This window comes from Plecotus auritus, assembly GCF_963455305.1.
Source record: "Plecotus auritus genome assembly, chromosome: 3".
NCBI classification, from domain to species: domain Eukaryota; kingdom Metazoa; phylum Chordata; class Mammalia; order Chiroptera; family Vespertilionidae; genus Plecotus; species Plecotus auritus.
The window spans coordinates 74,011,742-74,031,852 of record NC_137772.1 but is presented as its reverse complement, the minus strand read 5'-3'; the positions used below and the strand labels follow the sequence as shown (position 1 = coordinate 74,031,852).

General features: G+C 36.0%; 1 pseudogene across 1 annotated transcript; it reads right to left on the bottom strand.

Moving 5' to 3' along the window:
- Nucleotides 1-818: 818 nt before the first annotated feature.
- Nucleotides 819-1,353, bottom strand: LOC308244069 (phospholipid phosphatase 2-like; annotated as a pseudogene). The gene has a single exon. The product of its transcript is annotated as a phospholipid phosphatase 2-like (transcript).
- Nucleotides 1,354-20,111: the final 18,758 nt, after the last annotated feature.

Sequence of the window (20,111 nt, the reverse complement as noted above, 5' to 3'; positions counted from 1 at the left end):
TTTATTTGTTTGTTTGTTTGTTTTTAATGGCCTAAACACACAAGAGTCTTAGCGTGTATAAGTTCCTCCCTCCCTCCCTCCCTCCCTTCCTTCCTTCCTTCTCTCTTACTCTTTTTTTTTTTTTTTTTCACATAGAAATCTTTGTAATTAGGTGTGTATACACAGGAGGGAATGCAGGCATACATTTCCTTGCATGGTCACCTGAGCACATTTAGCTCCCACACGATGTAAGTTTTTCATACCATTCTGTACTAACAGGAACCAGGGCCCCCTGAAGAAATGAGTGATTGAAGACTTGGCTGTGACTTTCATTTGGCTTGTTGACTTCACAACCACTTGTTGACTTCACAACGCTGAGCTCAGCAGAGCCTCTGATGAGGGAGGGCTGTTCCCCCTGCCCGCCCCCCCCCATAAGAACAGTCCTCAGAATGGCCATAGGAACAGAGGTGCTGATAACACTCGTCAAGCAAATGCCCTCATTTACTAAAAATCCACATATACATTACATTTTACAAAAACAGCATTTATCTAGATCTCTTGGTCCCTTCCCTAAGCCAACAAAGGAAGGGGTACTGAGGGAGCTCTATTCATAATGGAGGGTTCTCATCCAAACATTAGGGCAGCCCTGGGCACCACCGGGCCCCTTGTCCAGTGCACAGGAGGTGGGTTTAATAGAAACCCCCCTGGGAACCAGCCTGGAGCACCTAGAGCCTGGAGCACTTCATTGCCATCCCAGGTGAGGGCCCTGCCAGCACCTCCAACATCCCGACCCAAAGCCTGAGTTCCAGCTGGAGGCCCTGCCTGGGTGGCTTCCTGCTTCAGGAGTTGGAGACTGGGTACCCATAGTGGTTGCGCTCAGCTTCACCCAGGGTCAGCGTCAGTGACAGGCTAGGCTTCCATTCCAGCTCCCCTTCTTCCAGGCATGCTGTGGGGGCCGGGCTTTGAAGCAGTCGGAGATGTAGCAAACCGCCAAGAACATCATGCAGTACATCCCCAAGGAGGAGTGTCCAGAGTAGAAAGACAATCTGGACTCAGTGACGTTGGCAGGGCTTCCCCTGCACACCTTCTCCACCTGGACATAGACGGAGCAATTGACCCGGCTCCAATCAGGGTCACACGCTGCCAGGAAGTTGGGCCTCAGCCGGCCAGGCATGGACTTGGCCAGGTCTGTTAGGGACGGCTCACTGCAGCCCCAAACAGGAATGTCCCCAGCACCTTGTCGACAGCAGCCAGGTCATTGGTGAAGTTGGAGCGGGAATAGAGCCGGTCCGTGTACACCAGGTAGGTTTCTCCGCTAAGACCCACTGGCACGCACAGCCAGTCCAGCAGCACGAAGACCCACCTCCGCTCCATGCCACCCCGCCCCGGGCAGCGCCCACGACCCGCCACGCCAGCCCCAGGGCGTCCCCCTCTCTTACTCTTTTATTGGATGTATAGGGGTGACATTGGTTTATCTGCATATGCTATTATGTGTTCACCACCTAAAGTCAAGGATCCTCCATCACCATTTATCTCCCCTATGCCCTCTTCACCCTCACACCACCCCCTTTCCCTCCGGTAATCACCATATTGTTGTCTGTGTCTATGAGTTTTTTGTTTGTTTGTTTGTTTGTTTTTGCTTTTGTTTTTTAATCCCTTCACCTTTTTCACCCAGCATCGCAACTCTACTCCTTCTGACAGCTGTCAGTCTGCTCTCTATCTATGAATCTGTTTCTATTTCGTTTGTTAGTTTATTTTGTTCATTAGATTCCACATATGAGTGAAATCATATCATACTTGTCTTTCTCTGACTTATTTCAGTTATCATAATGAATTCCAGGTCCATCCATGCTATCACAAAGAATAAGATTTCCTTCTTTTTTAATGGCCAAGTGGCATTCCACTGTGTAAATGTATCATGGATTTTTTTTATTCACTCATCTACTGATGGACACTTGAGCTGTTTTCAAATTTTAGTTATTGTAAATAATGCTGCAGTTAACATAGAGTGCATATATTCTTTCTAATTAGTGTTCAGGCTTTTTGACATATTCCCAGAAGTGAAATCACTGGGTCATAAGTCTGTTCCATTTTTAATATTTTGAGGTGACTCCATGATGCTTTCCACAGTGGCTGCATCAATCTGTGTTCCCACCAAATATTTCTCCATGTTCTCACCAACACTTGTTGTTTGTTAATTTATTGACTGGTGTGTGGTGATATCACATCATGGTTATAATTTGGATCTCTCTGATAATTGGTGACATTGAGCATTTTTTTGTATATCTATCAGCCATCTGTATGTCATCTTTGGAGAAGAGTCTGTTTAGGTCCTTTCCCCATTTTTTTTTTTTTGGACTGTTTATTTTTTTGTGTGAGTTTTATAAGTTATTTATAAATTTTATATATTAACCCCTCATCTGATGTATCATTGGTGAATATACTCTTCCACTCAGTGTGTTCTCTTTACCTTTGGTTGACAGTTTACTTTCCTATGCAAAAACTTTTTAGTTTGATGTCACCCCTTTTATTTTTTTCTTTTGTTTGCCTTGCCTGAGGCAATATATCAGAAAAAAATATTGCTACAAAAAATGTCTGAGATTTTACTGACTATATTTTCTTCTAGGATTTTTACAGTTTCAAGACTAACATTTAAGTCTTTAATCTATTTTGAATTTATTCTTGTTTTGATATAAGAAGTTGGTCTAGTTTTTGTTTTCTGTTTTATTTTGGGTTGTTTTGCACATATCTACCTAATTTTCCCAAAACCACTTCTTTAATAGACTGTCTTTACCTCATTGTATGTTTTTGTCTCCTTTGTCAAATATTAGTACGTGGGTTTGTTTCTGGGCTCTCTCTTCTGTTCCATTGACCTATATGTCTGCTTTAATGCCAGTACCATGCTGGTTTTTGTTTTTTTTATTACTATGGCCTTTTAGTAAAGTTTGGTATCAGGTAACATGATTCTTCCAAGTTTGTTCTTGATTCTCAAGATTACTGTGGTTATTCTTGGTCTTCCATGATTCCATATAATTTTTGGAATATTTGTTGTAGTTCTGTGAAATATGCCATTGGTATCTTGCTAGGAATTGTATTGAATCTATAGATTGCTTTGGGTAGCATGGCCATTTTAATGATGTTATTTCTTCCTACCTCTGAAGACAATATGTGCTAACACTTATTTGAATCTTCTTCAATGTCTTATAATTTTCCAAGTACATGTCATTTACATCCTTGGTTAAATTTATTCCTAGGTACTTTATTCGTTTTTATGCAATTGTAAATTAGACTGTTTGCTTAGTTTCCCTTACTGATTTTTTATTATTTGTGTAAAATAGGCAGCTGATTTCTGGACATTTATTTTGTATTGTGCTACTTTACTAAATTAATTTATGAATAAGTTCTAGTAGGTTTTTGTGTCACCTTTAGTGTTCTCATTTTGTTTTCAAATGACAGTTTTACATCTTGTTTTCCAATTTGAATGCCTTTTATTTCTTCTTCTTTCTCATTGCTGTGGCTATGACTTCCAGTACTATCTTGAATAAGTGGTGAAAGTGGACATCCTTGTTTTGTTACTGATCTAAGGAAAATGCTTGTAGTTTTTGCCTTTTGAGAATGATATTAGTTGTAGGTTTGTTACATATGGCCTTTATTATGTTGGCTTATGGTCTCTCTACTCCCATTTTACTGAGTCTTTTTATCATAAACTAGAGGCCCGGTGCACAAAATTCGTGCATGGGTACAGTCCCTAGGCCTTGCCTGAGATCAGGGCCATCTTCCCCGGCTGCCGGCAGCCAGCCCTGCTCCCTACCACCACCCACCCCAGGGGGCGGGGCCTGCGGGGTGGGGGCAGCTCCTGCATTGTGCGTTGGTCAGCCCCCTGGTAGTCAGTGTGCATCATAATGACTTCTAAGCAGCTTCATATAGCCAACATGATGTAAATATTTAGCAAGTACTCACTAAATATTCATTAATTAATTTGAAAAAAATAAGGAGTGCTTTTAATAAATCATCCAATGTTTCTACACTAATCTTTAGAGCTTTGTCTTGTATAAGGAATAGACAGTAAAATAGAAATAGGCAGGAGGAGACAAAGCTCAGCAAACTGGGCTGCCAAAGGTCTGGAGGGTGGAGCTAATTGATCTCCCATGAGGGAGAAGCACTAGTCAGGTTCACAGGAAAGTGGCAAAGTGTCCTCTACCCTAAAGCCACACAATTCAGCCACTGACAGCCCCTGAGTCTGCCCAGACCTCTACACTCTGGCTAAAACAGCTGACTCCTCAGCAGGGAGTAAGCTTTGCAGGGTGGGGCAAGAGGAGTCCAGAGGGTGGGCTATTGTTTTTCCCCAGGCTGATACTTCAGGGTGGGTAGTGCTCTACCCAAGAAAGATGGCATCTGTGCTGTTGAAGAATGATTGCTCTCCCTTCAGCTTTCTTTCCAGAGCCACCAATCCCTGACTCTCTTCACACGACTAGTCCACTCTGTCCCCCCTCTGCTGGAGCCCAGGGTGCGTGACTGTGAACAAAATTTTGTGTGTTGACCCTTTATGAGGGCACCTATATCTCTAGCAGACTCTCAACTCTCTCTGACAGAAAAAAAAAAAAAACGAAACAAAAACCCTGCTGCTTTCACAGCCTGGTATTATGTATGCCCCTTTCTTGTCTCTGGTGCTTTGATCTGGAAAGTCTAGCTTGGTGATGAAACCACATGCTTCTCAGGGGGAGCCTCCTACACCTGAGACATCTCTTCAGAACCTCACCTATGCCTTGTGGGAGCAGTTCTACTCCTTTTCATGTATCTGCCCTTCCTACCAGACTCGATGTGACTTTTTCTATAAATCCTTGATTATAAGACCTCTCTTCAGCTAATCTTCAGCTGGTTATTCAGGATGATTGTCCTTTAATTTAGTTGTAATTCCAGTTTGGTCCTGAGAGGAGGTGAATGTAGCTTGTACCTACTGTACATTTTGGATTCCCCATAGATCAGTTATTTTGAAATCACTCCAACTGGATGAAAATAAACTTTTGTTGGAGATGAGAATAACAAAATTATTGAGACAATTGTAAAGATTCAGATAATTAATAGTGGCTTGGCCTGGGTTTATGGTGGAGATTCAGAAGGGTTAATGACTTTGGGATATTAAGAGGACTAATATTTGATTTGGACATTGTGGAAAAGAACTACGAATGATTCCTAAGTTTTCAGCTTTAGCAAACAGAACAAAAAGACTTAGGGAGCTATGCTGGATATGTGAATATGAGTGTACTGGGGAGATCAAGTCCACTGCCATAGTCATGTTAAATTTGAACTATTTGTGGGCATCCAAGCTGTGATACTAAGTAAGCAGTTTGATATATGAGTTTTATGTACAATGCACATATCAATGCTGAAGACAAATCAAGAGTCATTGACAGCTAAATGATACTTTTAATTATTGTTTTATTTTCTTACATAAGTAATTTATATAAAATATATTATAAACACAGCTTGATCCTATTGTATTTTGCACTTACATTGCTTATTTCCTTTAGAAAGTAAAATTTATTAAAAGCTTCTTTAAAAACTTAAACTGGTTTGTATATCATAAGGGCAATTAGTTTTTAAATTAATATTTTGATTCTGAAAGTAATTTTTCCAATAATCATGTTTTTTAAAAATAATCTTAAAATATATTTTGTTGCAGAAAATAAGGGAAATGCATATTCATTTTCTTACAAGTAAATATTTACCCAAAGTAATGACTTCATTTATTCAGAATATTTTAAAATTCCAAGTATAAATAAAGATGAATCACAGGTAAGAAGGCACTATTTATCTGGTAACTTTTTGTTCAGAGCTTTTACAATGTTGATACAGATCAAAGTCAGAATTCAGAGACTCTTCTAGAATTATTTTTTCTCAAGTCCCATTGGCTGAATTGTAACTGGTAATGGTGTGTAAAAGGAAAGCTAATTTGCCCCTTGATGGAAATTACTGTACCAAATTTCTAAAGAGTTTTAGAAATGCTCTCTATTCAACAGTGAAAGAGTCATTTAGTTTACTAGTTGTGTGTGTGTGTGTGTGTGTGTGTGTGTGTGTGTGTACGCAATGGAAATAGGTCATGCTTGTTAATTCTCTTTAATCTACCACATCAGTATCTTAGCATTGCTGTTTATTTCTAAACCTATAGAATTATATTGGAAAGAAAGTGTATGGTTCCACATACTTAAAATCCAATTCAATTATAAATAACTAAATTTTAAAAAACATGATTTGTGAGGATAAAACAAGTTGGAACTAAATTTCTATAATTATAAATAAATGGCTTTTAGAGGAGAATACATTATTTATTTAGCATTTCTAAGTTTCTTGGTATTACTTAGTATGCCTTTGTTTCTTAAATTAAAATTTAAAAAATTTAGCTGGTCATGCTATAATCATCTACATAGTTAATATCTATGTAGATAGGTCTTTTATCTTAAATGTATTATAGCATAGAAAAATATAAAATAAATGTGTTACATATAATCATTATATCTACACTAATAAAAGAGTAAAATGCTAATTGACCATACCTTCATGACACCCACCAGCCAATCAGGAGTAAATATGCAAATTAACCCAACAAAGATGGTGGGTTAATTTGCATATGCAGGCACCAAGCAGCCAGGGGCAGGGCGTTCTGCACCACCTCAGGCGCTCCGGGCCTCTGGGCAGCGTGGGAAGGTGGAAAGGCGGCTCTGGGCAGGAGCGAAGTCGGTGTTGGCAACCCGGGTAAGGAAGGCCCATTCTTGCATGAATATTTGTGCATCGGGCCTCTAGTATATGTATATTTATAAAAGTAAATTAAGAGATAAATTATGAAATTAAAACCTAATTTTTCCACCTTTCTGCACATTTTAAAATATCCATTTTAAGGTTATATCTGAAACAGTTTTCTATTTAAGTATTATTTTTTAATATATATTTTATTGATTTCAGAGAGGAAAGGAAAGGGATATAGAAACATCAATTATGGAAAGAATCATTGATTGCATGCCTCCTGCACTCCCCCTACTGGGCATTGAGCCCGCAACCCAGGCATATGCTCTCGGACAGAATCGAACTTGGGACCCTTCAGTCTGCAGGCCTGCGTTCTATCACTCAGCCAAACCGGCTATGGCTCTAATTAAAATATTAAGGTAAATGAGTTATTCTCATTTTAGAGATGTCTTGTAATGAAATAAGTTGTTAATTTAATTGAAGTGATAATTCAACATACTTTAAGGCTAACCATTACCTTATGTGTTAATACTGGAAAAAAATTGATAAATGTAAATTTACAAACATGTCTCTAAAAATGCCAAATTAAACAAAATATTTAAACACATGTCACCTTATGAGTTGACATATTTTGTGGGCTTATGAATAGCTACCTTTTCAATAAAATATTTAAATTTTAAATGTCCAGAAATATTTTTATTATTTAATATAGACATACATAGAACATTTCTTATAGTAATGAGAGCAAAAAATCATGCAATTTACTTTGAAGTATACATACAAAGTAAATATTATATTTTAGAATAATCTGCATTTCAGATTGTGGGAAAATGGTGATGTAGGACACTACAGCTTCCTCATTCCTTCACAAAGATCAATGATTGGATAGAGATTAACAAACAAACAGCTTGGGGAGACCTCTAGTATATATGTGGACATTTTAACAATGGAACAAAACAAACAAACAAAAAAAAAACCAACTGTAAAGAATTACACAGGAAGAAAAGGAAGACAATTTCATTTTGCCAGCATCATCCCTCCCCTTAAGCAGCATTGTTCAGCATCAAGGAGAAACTTCCTAGCTATAAAGTATTGCTTTCACCAGGAAGGGAAGAGATGGATGAATGACCAGCTTCTCCAGCCTTTTGGGGCATTGGTCAAAGGTCTCACACCAATTTCACCTCTCTAAGACTGGCAACCTGAGAGATCTTGAGCCATCTAGGGATAAAGATGAAATTTATAGAATCCTTAGGTGTGGAATAGATCTCAACAACATAAAGTTCAAACTGATCCTGAAGGCAGATATTAATGCTCACCTTAAACATTTACAAATCTACAAAGATGTTGTTTCACAGATTGTTGATTCATTCATTGAGCAAATATCTGTTAAGTGTCTCCTCCAGGTAGACACTAGGTTAGGCACTGGGGAAATAAGAACAAATCACACATAATTCCTGTGCAAAAGAATTACCACACATGAGCAAATACTATACTTCATAGCAAATTGCACATGGGGAGCAGGGCCCACAAATTACATGGGGAAATATCACTCCCATGGAAAAAGTTCCAGAGGTGACACTTGAGCCGTGAATGAAGAAAAGAGTTTGCCAGCACAAGAGTGGCAGAAAGAAAACAACATAAGCAAATACACAGGGATATAAAAAGACATAACATCTAGGGGAAATGGAAACATTTGTGCATGGCTGGCATATAAAACAAGATAATGAAGGGCTTATGTTATTTTCTCAATTATTTCGTTTCTAGCTATAAAACAATCCTTTTTCAGACATCATTCCTTATGGTATTGGTACATGAGTAAACAGACTAATAAAACAGAATGCAAAGTTCAGAAAGAAAAGAAACTACTGAGATTTAAAATTTATTAAATTGGCATTCAGATTACTGAATGAATATGGACATTGAAACCAATAGAGTTGTGAAAACTGATAGTCGTTGAAATAAGTAACTGGATCTGTATGGTACACCATATGCCAGAACAAACACCAAAAGAATCAAATATTTGTAAATAATAAAATTATATTAGGACTAGAATAAAACAACTGAATATGGGTGAGTTGAATTAAAATATTAGAATGAAAAAAAATTAACTTTCACTCAAATGCAAAACCTTTATATAGTAAAAAAAATATTGATAAATTGAACTATAATAAAAATCAAACAAACAAAATATTTGATATAAAAACAACATGAAGGACAAACTTGGGGGGAGGCCTCGGCACTATCAAGATTAATAACAATTATTGTAAAATGCCTATATCAAAACAAAGGATTAATCTTTTATATGCTGAAGACTTAACACCCTGTAATTCAGATTTTTTTTTTTTTTAGGTAAGGTCTTTTAAGAGGCAATTAATTGAAAAGGAGGATGTTAGTCTGATGCTAAATCCGTCTGATGGGTGTTCATATAAGAAGAAATCAGAATATGCAGAAAAATATTAGGGATGTCCACACATAGAAGAAAGGTCATGTGAGGACACAGGGAGAAGGCAGTGGTCTGCAAGTCAAGCTATGAGGCCTCAGAAGAAACTAAACATGCTATAACATTTACCTTGGACTTCTTGCCTCCAGAAGAGTTATTTTTTTAAAAAATCCATTATTTAAGCCACCCAGTCTGTGGTATTTTCTTATGGCAGTTATTAAAACTGATATATCCCCCTGACATGCAAAGTGGAAGAGATGTAGGAAAAGAACATCCCTAAACCCAACTGAAGAATGGGCAAGAGATATGAAAACACAGTTTATAGAAAAAATACAAACATTCTTTAAAACCAAGACGTTGCTTAAACTCATTCATAATAAAAGTAATTTACATCAAATGACAATGAAGATGCTTTATTGTGCAGATTGTCAAAACCCCTGAAGATGTGGGGAAACTTGGGCTCCTTAGCAAAGGTCAGCTGTCCCCATGCAACCACAAAGACTCCACATTATGCTTATGAGCCAACCATTATCTTGTAGTATAATTTATTCAAACTCAATTAGGCAATGCCCCCATACCCTTACATTTATCAAAAACATAAAGAACAAATTGCATTTGAAACATGTCATCAAGAATCTATTTATATAAAAGGCTAAGTGACCGACCATACGTCCATCCAACCATCTGACCCACTGACCAGCCAGTACACATGACACACACTGGCAATTTAAAAAAAAAACAACGTTCGCCGAAACCGGTTTGGCTCAGTGGATAGAGCATCGGCCTGTGGACTGAAGGGTCCCAGGTTTGATTCCGGTCAAGGGCATGTACCTGGGTTGCGGGCACATCCCCAGTAGGGGATGTGCAGGAGGCAGCTGATCAATGTTTCTCTCTCGTTGATGTTTCTAACTCTCTATCCCTCTCCCTTCCTCTCTGTAAAAAATCAATAAAATATATTTAAAAAAATAAAAAATAAAAATAAATAAAAATAAAAAAAAAACAACGTTGACTCGAGCATGTGTGATATATATAAATTTCTCTCTGGTGCCAGTCACACGTGTGTGTTTTCATCTGTCATTGTTGATTGCGAATTTGGTTGTTTTTGTTGATATTCTGAATATACTCGATGGAGATTTTCACACCTATTTGAGTGATGATTCCATCAATTCAGTGGATGATGCCGAAAAGGAAAATTTTCCCATCGAATTTCTTAATAGTATTACTCCTTCGGGAATGCCGTGTCATAAATTAAAATTGAAAGTAGGTGCAATCATCATGCTACTGAGAAATCTTAATAGTAAATGGGGTCTTTGTAATGGTAGATTTATTATCAAAAGATTGCAACCTAACATAATCGAAGCTGAAGTATTAACAGGATCTGCAGAAGGAGAGGTTGTTGTGATTCCAAGATTTGATTTGTCCCCATCTGACACTGGCCTCCCATATAAATTAATTCGAAGACAGTTTCCCGTGATGCCAGCATTTGTGATGACTATTAATAAATCACAAAGACAAACTCCAGACAGAGTAGGAATATTCCTACCTGAACCCGTTTTCGGACATGGTCAGTTATATGTTGCTTTCTCTCAAGTTCTAAGAGCATGTGACATTAAAGTTAGAGTTGTAAATACTTCATCAGAAGGGAAATTAGTCAAGCACTCTGAAAGTGTTTTTATTCTTAATGTGGTATACAGGGAGATATTAGAATAAGTTTAACCAACTTATCAGTCATTGTTTTTATCAATGTTTTTATATCATGTTTTTGTTGTTTTTATACCATGTCTTTGTTGTTGTTATATCATGTTGTTATTGTTTATTTATTAATCAATTTATATATTATTTTCATATACATTTTACTAATTTTATTTCATCTCTGACACTTCTATTGTAGAGAAAGGACAAATAGCGATATTAAAATATTTCTTCTAATTAATCTCCTTTCAATGTGCATGAATCTATGCACCAGGCCACTAGTACAATATAATTGACAATGCCTGGATACTGAGAATTCCTTGGCAGCAAGATTTTTATTTTTTAATCAAATGCCCACTATTTAGTTGTCACTTGTCTTTTTCCTGGTCTTGCAATTGAAGACCTAAGGTTTTTCTCATTATTATTTATCTACAACTTTAACCTGCTTTTCAAAACTGTCCTCAAAAGTGTCATGATAGTTTTGACCTTTCCAAGACCCTGCATTTAAATCCTCATCAGGTCACTTTGCTCACTCATTCCCTAGGGCAGACCCTTTAAAAAGCATGCCCTTGGACTTAGAGGAAGGCAGTAAAATCTTCTCAGATTTGTCCCAATGGAACTGCCATTTCTCCTTTCCCCTGTTGCTCACTTCTTTCTCCTTCCTTCCTTTTCTTCTCAAGGGAATCACCTGAGAGAAAGAAAAAATTATTGTCAGAATGCCAGCAGAAGTTCAAACCTGGATCCACATTACTGAAAAATGCATTGTCTCTGGCCACAATTCTCCAGTCACTTCTTTGTATTTTCCCCCCAATTTGCTTGGTATTTTAGTCATACAGAGAATAGATCAAACACATAACGTTTTTCTGCTCAATGAGCAATACACATTCATAAAAGTTTGCAAATATATATAAAATATATAAAAAACTATTTTATGAAGATACTATATCTTGTGACTTCTAGAAAATTATCTATTGTCTTTATGTAAAAGATTGTGTCTTCATGAGGACATTTATTTTTATCACAATAGCTATATCATTCCTCCTTACATTATATGCAAAATGTGAAGATTGCTATGAAGTTGCTTCCTTTCACACTATGTATGAATTTAAACAAGCAACTATAAGTGGGCCAATGGAAACTGAGTGAGGAACTAGTATTTAGAGTAGCATGTCATTGGGGATCAAAAGTTATCTTTATTACAATTGTTATAAAAGCAAACATTGATATTTCAATGGTGTTTACCTTGCATTCAGAGGTTCCATAGTTTCTTTAATAATGTTTTAGATCTCCTAGTTAACCTTACATTTTTTTCTTTTGGAAAATGGCAAATTCATATTCTTTCTTTCCATAGTGATAAATTTTGCTAAATTTATCTTGCTATTCTTTACTAAGTATTCTCTTTTCCTGACTGCAATTTAGCTCATGTGCAACAATACAAAAGATATTAGAAAACATTTACATTTTAGTAGAAAAGTCACTAAGCTCACTAAATAGGGGATATTTTTTCTTGTCCTTTTATATTTGTGTTTTTATTTTCATTTTAAATGGAGATAAAAATAAAGACAGGCATTTGAAAAACACTGTGGAGTTTACACTGCTTTCCAAGAATTTGAGTTTTATAAAACCTTTAGTCTTTGCAGATTCTAAGTTTTTGATTTCATATTACTGTTTATGGTCTCTATAAATATTAAAGAAATTTTTAAATGTATCCACTGTGCTGTGAATGTGTAAATGCAAAGCTAGGGAATCTCTGAATGTTGTCACACAATGGGAATATTTTATAATAACCTGACTATTTTAATTAGAATAGAAAGTATGATAATTTGAGTGAAAATCACTTTGATTTTTAGAATAAACTACTCCAATGAAGGCTAATGCTGAAAAAAGTCTAATTTTTATTCCATTGTTAAATATAAATTATTTGTGATTTTTGTAAGTAAACATCCAAGTATAAAATATAATATGTTTATCATATTTCATTTATAATGGGGTGTTTCACATAAATATTTAGATGCAGTGTGCACTAATTTGAGTCATGATGATGTAGTACTAAATAAAGATTAAGTACTCTGCTTTCCTATGTTATGCAATTATCAAAAGTTTGAACCACCTTGTAGAGGAGTGTAACTTTTATCCTGTTTGGCCTGAATCCCTTTTCTGTCCTGCATCCCCACTACCCCACTCCTGTGTATGTTCTCCCTAATTTAAGCAGGCTATGATCCCCACCCATAGCCATTCTCTCACTCTGCTTGAGGCTTGCTCCCTGCTCTGCGTCACAGCATCACATGCCTCCACTCTAGTACACAGATGTCTGTATTTCTCAGCTAGGTCTTTCTAAAGGCATTTGGTTGTAATTGTTCAAAAAAGGAAGAGAAGTAGAAGGAAAGTGGGAGAATTAAAAATGAGGATATAGGGCAAAGATAGAGAAGGGATAAGAGAAAAGAGTAGATAATATAATTCTACTTTCAATTTATATTTCATAGTTAAAAAATCAAGAGTTTGAGTGTAGGGAGGATGCAGGCCAGAATAAAACATGAAAGACACAGAGAGACATCTGTATTCTGGAGTGAAGGGGAGACATGTTGTGTCCCGGAGCAGGGCGGCAGAGCCCAAGCCAAGTGAGAAGGTGGCCTAGTGTTCAGGATCATGTCTAAGTTGAGGAAGACATCATAGAACTGGGGTCAACCCCAACAGGATGGTGAGTGCACTCACACAGGAGGTGATGTGTGTGGGCTGTCACATCCAGATCAAGGTACAACTTGTGTTTGTGTGGGTGGGGGGATGAAGTACATATTATGTCCTGGAAAAGTGTATGATATGTTGAAAATATACCGTTTAAACTCTGATAACTTAGTGTTGAGAATAACATATTTTTCCATGGTTTTCAGGGTGTCGTTTAAAAATTGTAAAAGAAAACTTGGTGTTAGTCTCTTATTGTATGCCACTTGCTTGTGGACATTATGCTTGATTCCCTAAATACTTTAATATTTCCATTCCAGTTTACTACTTTCTATACATAATTTGTTAAAATGTTATAAATGCCTAGATACATACTAGAGTGTCTAAAAATTCAAAAGAAAATACCAATGTAGAAAAGTATGTGGAGCAACTCTCATACACTGCTTTGAATATTGCAGTTGGGAATGGAATTTTATATCATTTTGGGAAAATGTTTAGTAGTAGCTACTAAACACTAAAAATCTGAGAAAAGATATATGTTGTATTATCAGCAATAATGACCCTAGATAGACTCAACATATATGTGCATATATAAATAGATATCATTCAAGAATACATATATATACATATATATATGTGTGTGTGTGTGTGTGTGTGTCTTTGAATATATGTGTTGAATATTCATATATTTGAATGTTATAAAGATATGTATGTATCAGTATAGGGTATATATATTTACCTATCCTATAAAATAAAAGGTTAATATGCAAATTGTCTCCTTGGGAGTTTGACAGAACAGTTCAATCACTCACTATGACATGTGCTGACCACCAGGGGGCAGCATGGAACAAAGGAAGGCCCTGGCCGGTGGCAAGCAGCCGGCAGCTGGGGGTTGGAAGGCCCCAATCGGCCCTGATCACTGGCCAGGCCTAGGGACCCTACCTGTGCACGAATTTCATGTACCGGGCCTCTAGTGTTTATATATGTACACTTACATATGGTATACATACATTGAGTGGCCAGATTTTTATGATCTCTAAACGCATAATAATCTGGCCACTCAGTGTGTGTGTATATGTCTATGTGTGTGTGTGTATACATATATTAGAGGCCTGGGTGGGGTCCAGCCAGCCTGGCCAGGAGGAGGGGACATGGCGGTTGGCTGGACTACCTGCTGGTCAAATTCCTGGTCAAGGGGACAATTTGCATATTAGCCTTTTATTATATAGGATATACACTGAGTGGCCAGATTATTATGCGTTCAGAGATCATAATAATCTGGCCACTCAGTGTATGGTATGTGTGTGTATGTGTGTGTGTGTGTGTACAGGATCATTGCCTGTCTATGGTATACATATGTGTGGCCTAAGCCATCAGTTGGACATCCTTAGCGCTGCGGCAGAGGTAGGAGAGGCTACCGCCACCGACACTGTGCTTGCCAGCCGTGAGCCTGGCTTCTGGCTGAGTGGCACTCCCCCTGTGGGAGCACACAGACTACCAGGGGGAAGCTCCTGCATTGAGCATTTGCTCCCTGGTGGTCAGTGCACGTCATAGCAACCAGTCATTCTGCCGTTCAGTCGATTTGCATATTAGCCTTTTATTATATAGGATATTAGGAGAGTTATTTTTCTACTTATTAGTATATGAAACATTATTATAGTTTAAATATCTTACTTTTCATGTTCTTGATGTATGTTATTATTCATTTAGTATAACCCCTTAATATCAACAGGTATATTGGTTTCTCTAAAAATACAGACATCAACAGGTATATTGGTTTCTCTAAAAATACAGAAATGTCCAGTGTTCATTCTTAGAAAAAATGATTTCATTTGTAGGATATTGACATCTATTTGGGAATTAGGGACATGATGTATTAGTATAAAGCACTGAAAGGTTTATGGAATATTTCAACCAGCTAACCAAGTGAGCCCTTAGTCAAGATTCAATACCTAAGTTTTACCTGATTTCAAACATTCTTAAGCCTCCTTCTATTTCCCACTTTATTCTTTCCAAGATTAGACTGCTCAAACCCTTGTCATGCTCCTATTTGACAAAATAAACAGAATCTGCTAAAACATACAAATTACTACCTTATTCCATCAACTATCTGGTTTTAGCTGTATTGATGTATGTATTAACATACAATATTGTGTAAGTTTAAGGTGTACAAGATATTCAACACTTATGTTTTACAATGTAAATTCCACCGTGGGGTTAGCTAACACCTCCATTATGTCACATAATTATTATTTTCTGCTTTGTGGTGAGAACATTTAAAATTTACTCTTAGCAACTTTCAAATATATAATATGGTACTGTTAACTATAATCACAATGCTGTACATTAGACTCCCCAAAATTATTCATCTTCTAACTGGAAGTTTGCACTCTTGATCATCTGCTGCCATATGATCCACTAATCCCACTTACAGGTATATATTTAAAGGAAATGAAAACAGGATATTGAACTCCCATATTCCCATGTTCATTGCAGCATTATTCACAATAGTCAAGATATAGAAACAACCTAAGTGTCTGTCATCTATTTTTAATTACTAGTGTTTTTTTTTTATCAGATAATTTAGTTCAAAGCTTCTGGATTGTAATATTTGATGTATTTTATATGCATTAAACATAGAGATAAAAAGTGACACTATGAAATAGGAGAAAGGTTTCCATGAAAGGAGAGAAAATGACCAGACACACCCCCCAAGTCAGTGCTTATTCACTAGTTTCTGTTTTCTTTCTTTTGTATCTTCAGTTCCTCTTGCTATCCTAATTTCTGTTTTTTGATATCAAAAGTAAAAAAAAAATATCAGAGTCCCAGTTTGCTTTCTCTGTATAAATTCTGAAATTTTCACTCTGGGCAGGAAAATAAACAATTAAGTAAATAAATAGGTAAATAAATAAGATGGAAATAGTTTTATGTAATTTCTGAAGAACTGATAGGTCAATACTCCTACCTAAAAGGTTCTTGTTTTATTTATTGTTAGGAAATAATCCCAAACTCACAGAGGATGGCAAGGCACAAACCATCTACTACCCTATAAGTGTTGAAAGTAGACAATGAGACTTAATGGATCAAAAAGACAGTTTATTGCTCAGAGCACAGCAATCATGAGCATCAGCAGAATTACACTGGTTCCCCTTCCCCAAGTCCCAGAGGATGGCTGAGCAATCACAGATAGATATGAGGCCTAGAGTGGGCTTTGTGCCACAACTGGAGGAGATTTGAGCTTAAGTAACTATCACTTTTATAGGAAGTAGAAAGCAAGGCAGCTCTTTGTCTGAAAACAAACATACAGGAACACAAAAGGCCCAGAGAAAACCCTCTTCTGGCTTCCTAACATGTGTGTGTTTACTTATTAGAAAGTAGTATGAAGAAGCAAAGTAAAAACTTTTGTGAAATATGATTTAGGCAGTATTTTAACCAGCCAACAAAGTGAGCCCTTAGTCAAGATTCAGTACCTAAGTTTTACCTGATTTCAAACATTCTTAACTTTCCCAATCTAAATTCACAGAGTTCTAAAACTTCAAGTTTTCATTGAGTTTTGCTATGTTTTTTGGTATCTTAATTGCTCCCATAGAGGCAACACTTGGAGTTTTGGTAAAGAGAGAGACCTTTTGGGGGAGGCAAGGAGAGAGAAGAGGATTGCTATGACTGTTTGTAATTCATATATTTGTAAATCAACGCCTTCCTGCACTCATGAAGTGGAACAATACATTTTTTATAAACAAGAGTAGTTCCCACTGCACAGACATGGATGAAGCTCAGAGTATACTTTCAATTGCTGAGTCTTTATTTCTGTTAATATGAAATTGTAAAAGCTGGTAAGCTGAATGAAAATGACAAATCATATAACAATATATATGCCTTCTACTCATGCTATAGTCCTGCTCAAAGAAACCCTTTGTCTTTTTCTTAATTTAAATACCATTTTCCTCTATAAATTCAGCATAGAGTATTTGTCTCATTCAGTAGTGTTTTTAATACCTACACAGTGCTACCCAGCTACCCAGAGGAGGTTTGTTTTAAAAAAATGTGCTAAAATCTGCTCCATGATTCATGAAAAAGTGAGATACAGTCATGCAGACTGTGCCAAGGTGTTTGAAGAAATGCTCAAAACAAAAATGACTACAAAAGTATCTACGATAGCAGCTGCATCAGTAAATTATTTTGTGTCATATTCAATATCTAAATTATAACAAAATTTCTGCAAAATGTTAATTTTATTAGAAATCAAATTATAAACCAAGTACTTTCTATATTTTCCCCATGGCCACTTATTAATAATGAGAGAGAAAGAGAGAGAGAGAGAGAGAGAGAGAGAGAGAGAGAGAGAGAGAGAGAGATCAGGAAAAAGTGTTTACTTGCTTTATTGAGTTAAAAAGATTGGCTCAACAGGAGTAAACTTTAGAATGCTTCAATTAGTATTTCAAAGTAAACCAATTAATTCTGTACCAAAAATCAATAAGAAAATATAATGTGTAAAGTAAGGATTGATTCATAACAAAAGAATAATAAAATATACCAAATTTCATTCTGATTTTGAGCACATTGCATATTTGCTGCCCATAAACCCAACCAGAGCAATCCACAAATATAAAAAAGAGCATACTTAGATCCATTATGCTTACTCAGAAAAATTGTCTCTAGGGTGAACCAGTCATTTTAAGTGAAGCTTCTTTCAAAGATGATACAACTAATCATTTCCTTGGTGCAGAGAATATTGTAATACCTATGATATTCTGCCAGATGTTGAATATATTAGATACTGTCAGGGAGTAAATTATGTTCCAAAGGTAAATAAAACAATTTGAAAGATAGGAAAGCATTTTCAAGTTATTCATGTTCTTAATAAATGAAGAAGCAATATCTATAAAAGCACCAAATTCACTTCAATGCAATAGTGCTATAAGTAACAAGCTGTCTGTGCATTATGTAATTGGGCCTGAAAATAAGTGTACCTTTTCATGAAGTAGAAACATAACAGCCACAGATAACATTCAGACAAATCCTATCTTCACCAAGCTACTATTAAAATACTCTCTTTGGTTTTCAATGGGCAGAACTTCTATCTGGTTTAAGTTGAAACTAAGGTAATACCAAAATATAAAGTTTCATAAATCAGAGATAAATATATAAGTATCAATATATGTTTTTCCAGAAGAGAAATGCCTGTATTGACAGACTTATCAGAAGAGAAGCTTTGAGGAATCAAGGGATTGGAAGATTCTATTTTAAAACACTTTGATTAATAGCCAGAGATGATATGCTATTAGGCGAAGAAGAGAAAAGAGGAATTGATAACATTTGAAATTATTAAGTGGACCAATGAAATACTACACTTGCAAACTGAAATCTCATAAATATTACACAATTTCACTAAAAATGAGAGAGAAATGCTAAACCCACCTAACTCTAGGGGTTAGTGACAATGCAAGAAAGGGTTGTTGAGGTTTTCATGGCTTTTAATCGCATTGAAATGACCAAGGCTCAATAGACCACAGATAAGTTTCAATTTTATATGTGCCTCCATTTTGACAACATCAGACAGAATCAGTCTATGCGAACTTTGTAGGTCTAGGTATCCCAAGGTGACAAGCATTTCATATGACTGTGAGTCATAACCATTACATAGACCCATTCATTCATTAGTTCATTCAGTCAGTCAGTCAGCCATTTCATATCTTTTCATTTATTTATTTAGCAAGGCAGGTAGTCAGCCATATTTGTATATTGCTTTATTATTAATGGAGCTTTGTCACCTACACTTTTCACTTAATTTCTTTGAAAAACTCATAAAAGGTATAGAATAGCACTGCCCTAATTTTACAAATAAGGAAAATAAAGACTTATAAATGCTAAAAGTTGCTCTAATTCAGAAAGATATAAACTGTATATTCAGAAATTTATATGTCATTACAAGTCCTTCATAATCTACAAGGCAAATGTAATGAAAGGAAGCAGTAACCTTGCAATCAATAATTGCACAAATAATAAGTCAAAATACTTTAAAATTTATGGGGTGGGCGAAAAAAGCTAGTCATCCTAGTAAACAAAAAGTTTACTATGGTATCAACTACAAATTAAAAGAGATAAAATGTTTGCTTTGATATATTGTCCTTTTCAAATGCCAAATTATGAATGATCAGAAAAACATTTCTTTTCCTACTATAAATTGTTAACATTTTGGTCAATTCATTGCTCATTTCACTGTCTATTTACATAATAACTAGAGATGAAACAGACAAAAGAAGGCAAAAATGCTATCTTTTTTCCAGTTTTTATGGTGAGGTAAAGAATAAAAGGGCACACTGAATGAAATCAGTGACTGTACTGAAAATTTGATATTACAAGAATTAAGTTTATACAAAAATTTGAAATATATTAGCACTGACAATAATTTAGTTATCAGAAATGAAAGTAGAATAGAGATATGGAAGAAATCCAAACTCTTACCCATAATATACTTCATATTCTTTATTCTAGGATGATTTAAAAATTCATTATCTTCTCAGTGTAGATCCACACACACATATTGTGGTATATCAGATGTATTATACATTTAAAATAA